The 5,449-nt window shown below is 45.6% G+C and overlaps 1 long non-coding RNA gene across 1 annotated transcript; it reads left to right on the top strand.

Annotated features, from left to right (window-relative positions):
* Nucleotides 1-3,319: 3,319 nt before the first annotated feature.
* On the top strand, nt 3,320-5,081 carry LOC132509026 (uncharacterized). Its single transcript, XR_009536856.1, has 3 exons — nt 3,320-3,410; nt 3,573-3,697; nt 4,827-5,081. It is a non-coding gene; the product is annotated as an uncharacterized LOC132509026 (long non-coding RNA).
* The last annotated feature ends 368 nt before the right edge of the window (nt 5,082-5,449 follow it).

Genomic DNA, 5,449 nt, shown 5'->3' on the forward strand with positions numbered 1-5,449 from the left:
CATCAGATGAGTGAGACTCAAGCAAGATTCAGGTAAATGGCTTCAGGGGGAGGGAAATTGGAGAGGACCCAGAGGAGAAAAATATAAATAATTAGAAGATCCGGTGAATGGACCCCTGAAAGCAGTTAGGGGAATTAGAGTTGTTGAGTCTAGGGAAGGCAAGGGTATACTAAGAACCAGCTTTGATTACAGGGAGGATAATTGTGAGGAGATTAGTGGTCAGTTCCACTGAAAATATGATGTGGGTTAGTGATGCTTAAATTGAAGCGTGCTGGCCCGTCTGGGCTGTTCCATTGTTCTTATTCATGAGGTGGTGGGGCTTCTTCTGTGGAGATGTACGTGAATGAAAATGACATCCTCCCAGCTGGAATGGTTTAGGGAAGGTCCTAATGGCCCATGGGTCTCCTTCTTTCAGTTCACACCACCCAACAGCCCAGTTTGGCCCTTATGTGTGAATCAGTTTGGCAGACTCTCGGCTGGTATCCAGACATTCCAACTCTATCTCCTCCAAACTGTTTTGCATAGTGAGGTCCTACTTATCTTCCTTAAATTCATCTTGGGTTATAGCAGTGTCCTGCTCAGAAAGTGCTGATGCTTCATTCATCCATGCAACAAACATTGAGCACCTGTTGCGTTGAGCCCAATACTGTACTAAACTTTGCGCATACAGCGTGGTACAAAGTGCAATAGGGCCTCAAGGAGGTCTCTCAGTCTTCGTGTCCTTGTCCTGGAATATTTCAAGGCCCCCACTGCTTGGTTTTGACATGTCTTTCTGACTTTATGTCAACCATGAAACTTTCCCCTCCACCAGCCTGGTCTATTCACCATGCCCAGCTCACTCTGGGCCTTTCCTCTCACCACTACTGGGGCATGGACTAGCCTTAGCCAAAGCCCATCTCTCCTTCGAAACCAACACAAGTCTCCCCTCCATTAGCAGGACTTCTGAGGCCACTTGGGTTTTGAGAATTCCAGCACCTAAGCCGCAATGGTGCTTCCTTGGCACTACGTACTTCCTGCCTGAGGGCAGATTGCAAACTGGCCAGCTGCTGTGCCTGCTATGACCACTGCTGCCCTCACTCACTGTACATGAGACCCCAGAGAGCTGTGATCACATGGACCTTCTCTCTGTATCCAAAGCTCTGCTGTGAGCAGTGAAGATAGCTGGGGGTTGGGGGACAGCTCAGGTGTTGGCTGGTGCTTCCAGAGCATTTTACACTATTAAGAGAAGCGCAATTATATCAAATCTCTGAACTTAACGGGAGAAAGGCTTTTGTGATCGTTTAGTAAAACTACCTCATCTTCCAGATGTGGAAACTGAGGACCAGGGGAACTGGTTTACCCAAAGCCACTAGGTGAAGTCGTAACAGAGTCAAATCTGTTCTCCTTGTCCACTAAACTAACCTGTCTCTATACAGTCCAGCAGTTGGAATCCTAAAGAACCTGCCATTTCAGGACACACATGAAAGAAATAGGAAATGCATTGGTTTCTTATTATGGCTGTTAACAGAGAACCACACATTTAGTGGCTTAGACAACACAAATTTATTATCTTACAGTTCTGTAGGTCAGAAGTCTGACATGGGTTTAGCAGTCTCACTGCTAAAATCCAAGTGTTTGCACGGCTTCATTCCTTTCTGGAGGCTCCAAAGGAGAATCTGTTTTCTTGCTTTTTCCAGTTTCTACAGGTGGCCTGCATTCCTTGGCTCATGGCCCCTTTTATCCATCTTTTAAGCCAGCAACGGTATGTTGAGTCTTTCTCACGCTGCATCACTCCCGCCTCCTCTCCTGCCTCCCTCTTCCACTATTAAGGACCCCTGTGGTTACAGTGGGCCCACTGGGATACTCTTCCTATCCTAAGTTCAGTTCAATAGCAACCTTAATACCTCTTTGCCATGTAAAGCAAGATATTCTCACGTTCCCTGGATTAGGAGGTGAACATCTTTGGGGGAGGTCCTTATTCTGCCAACTCCAGGAAAGGAACAGAGAAATGAGAATGAAGGCCAACTCTCTGTCGTGTTTTCTTAATTTCTCTAATTCTCTGTGACCAGAAAAAGTTAGTTTGAAGATATCTTAGATTAGGCTTCTCTTCTGAGCCGTGAGCTGGTTAATGGTCAAGACACAAAGGAAAGGAAAATGCCAAAATTTATAGAAAAGAAGCCTCCAAATGTTGGCGAAAATGGGATGAGAACCAAGGGAAGACCTCTTTAGTTTCTAAGGGCCTGAGAATTTCTAGGCTTCAAGGGTGTGGGCTTAGTTTACCAGAGGAGGGAGTTTACATGAGACATGTAGATGGAATCCCTGACTTCAAGGCCTGTTGGTCATTAAAATCAGTAAGTAAGAGTAGAGCAAGGGGGCTTCCCTGGTGGCGCAGTGGTTGAGAGTCTGCCTGCCGATGCAGGGGACACGGGTTCGTGCCCTGGTCTGGGAAGATCCCACATGCCGTGGAGTGGCTGGGCCCGTGAGCCATGGCCGCTGAGCCTGCGCGTCCGGAGCCTGTGCTCTGCAACGGGAGAGGTCACAGCAGTGAGAGGCCCATGTACCACAAAAAAAAAAAAAAAAAAAAAAAAAAAGAGTAGAGCAAGGAAGGGAATGTCTTGGACAATTTAAGGCCGGAATCAACAAATTTTGGGTCAGGATGTTTTCATAGACTCCTGGCCTCTCAGAGTGGAAACAAAGGGCCTTAAGAGGTTCCTTGTCTGACCTCACACCTAATGCAAAGTCCTCTGTAAGACCTTTGACCACCCACCAATACCCTGCTTTGTGGAGCTCTGGCCAGAGGTAGCAAATCATCTAGATTCCCTTAGGTATTCTCCAATTTTCTGTGCTTATGATTTTCTGTGACCCTCAACTTTTATTTCTAATTAATTCTTGGAGTTGGTGGGAAAATCTGGCAAACTACCCCTCCTAATCTTTTCTCTATCAGGGTGGTAGGATTTTGACTGTTGTTCTATCTTCACATGGAGAGTCTGACACCTCCCGAGACCACATGTAGTATTTAACCTTCACTGATGGGATTGTGAGGAAGGGAGAAAGCGCCCAGGGAGGAGTCATCTGCCGGTGGATTTGGTTTCACAGAGCTCTCTTGTCCTCATATGCTGTAGTGGCTATTGTTTAAGCTGCCTAGCACCCTTCCCCCACCTCTTTTGGTAACAGACCCTGTCTCCTGGTCACATGGGACACATGACCCAGGAGAGCCAATCACATACCTCACTTGCTTAGTCATTATGGCTGGACCAATCAGCATCATCACTCGGGGATTGTTTTCTAATCCATGGGAGGAGGGGGAGGAAATGCCCATCTGCTCAGATCCTGAGCTGTGAGGAGGTGAGATTTGCCCATGGCCACATCCCCACCTCCTGGAGAAACTCATCTGGGAAAATGGCATCATCCAGGAGTGAAAAGAAGAGAGAGTAAGTATCCTCAGGGTGTTTTCAGGTCCCTCAATCCAACAATCCTTTTTTATGGTTTGGTTATATGAACAAATAAATTTCTCTTTTAGGCTTAAACTGGCTCAAGATGTGTTTCTTCCATCTGTAACCCATGAGTCCTAAATCATTTGGGACTTTTCTCAGTTTTCCTGTTTTTTAGAGACTCTGAAAAGTAAACTAAAGATCAGAAACGATTCGTCTCAGAGTCCAACCTGTCCATGAGGGTTTGGGGAAGAATGAGTAGAAAGAAAGAGTGGAAAATCATGCAGGTGAGAAATAAAGGTTCTTGTGTGAAGCCAGTGAGATGGGATCCATGAGTGATTCATGGGGTCCCTCACCCTTTGGTCCTTTTGGACCTACACTTGCTTAAAATAAATCATAGCCCTAAACTCACATAGATTCAAGCCAACCTCGGGTTCCCAAAGGGAGTATTTTTCTACTTTATGGAAATGGTACTATTTGTTTGGTGTAAATCAGAGCTTTAGAGAGTACCCAGTAGATTCACTGTTAAGCCCAAGGGAAAGGGGAGGGAAGCACGAGAAATGTCTAGCAGTAAGGAGAGAGAAACATGACTCCACCAACAAGATGCTGACTGAATATCTCCTATGAGTGTTAGTCTGTGCTCGTTTCAACTTGTCATTCCACAGCACCAAGCAGAAACCTTATTCGTGATGACAGACGCTAAGAATTAGGTGTGTCTGGTAGAAGAAAAATGCACACTCAGGTAGGAATGGCAGGCAGCAAAGTGGACAATTACTCATGAAGGCTATTAAGGAAGGAACAAGGATGAAAGGGCCCATGTTAAACTACACATTAAGTTAAAACATATGGAAAAAAAATTTTTTGGATATATATTTAAAGCCTGTAACGGTCTATACAAAGAGGCTGTGGCGTCTCCCTCAGAGGGAGGCTATTGAGAATAGTTTAGACTGCCTCATGACCGCCTCTCAGGCTTGATTATAGGTCTGCAACTTGGCCCTCACATCTGCTTTTCAGTATCACTGTGGGGGAGGGCGATTTGTCCCTTTGGACTCTGAAACATAATCTAAGGCTTTTGCTTTTTTTTTTTTTCTGGCAGAGTTGGTTTTCCATGTTTACTTTGTCAAGAATGGCTTTATATATATTTTTTATATATACTTTTTTTTTGCAGTAAACAGTTGAACAAAATGTACACAGTGTTGTCCAAACTTCTTAAGTGCTCCCAGATTTGGAAGCAGTGTTTATTTATGTAGCTTTCAGAAAGTCCGAATGGGTCTGATAGGTCAGAAGACACCTGAACTTTTGACTCTGCCCTTCAGCTCACACACTGTTCTGTCCATTGTTTTATCTTCAAAAATGGGAAAACGAGGAACTATTCTTTGGCCGTATCTTGCTCACAGAGCCTTTCCCCTCCTGCAGACTGTGCCACCACCCGCAAGCTTGAAAACACCCAAGGAAACCATCCCGGCATTGTGAGTAGACTAATCGCCACGTACCACTCAGTTTTCCCTTCCTGGACTGCGTCACTGGCCGTAGCCCTGTGGTTCCCACGTTGTTTCTGTCATCGTCCCAAGGAGCATAATTCCTGATCCTGAGTCTGGGCAGGACAGCCTGTCTCAGCACGAGCTCTTATGTAAGGTGGCTATGGGAAGAGTTGGCAATAAACAAACATATTTCCAGCCATTGTTTTCTCTGCAGTCTTGAAAATTATTTTCTCTGGGGCAGCTGCTGCTCTCCTGCCCCAGGATGGAAGATTCCCAGCTTAGAAATGTCTTGCGCTGCATTTCTAGATTCTAAAATCAGAACGAAGTGAGCCACAGTGTTCAAAGAACTTATTGAGCACGGGAACATTTAGATGGATTTCTCTGCAAGGGGATTTGAGGCAGCATTTCAGAAAGCTTGTCCACCCATCTGTGCTGCTGGTGACTGTTGGTAAATCACACGGCCCTTCAGAGCCATGGGTAGGGAAACCAGAAGACGATAGGAACTAACCTGGGAATGGAGAAGTGATTTCATGGCTACCAGGTCCTGTCCTCCAGTGT

The sequence above is a fragment of the Lagenorhynchus albirostris genome, chromosome 18 (assembly GCF_949774975.1).
Source record: "Lagenorhynchus albirostris chromosome 18, mLagAlb1.1, whole genome shotgun sequence".
Taxonomy (NCBI): domain Eukaryota; kingdom Metazoa; phylum Chordata; class Mammalia; order Artiodactyla; family Delphinidae; genus Lagenorhynchus; species Lagenorhynchus albirostris.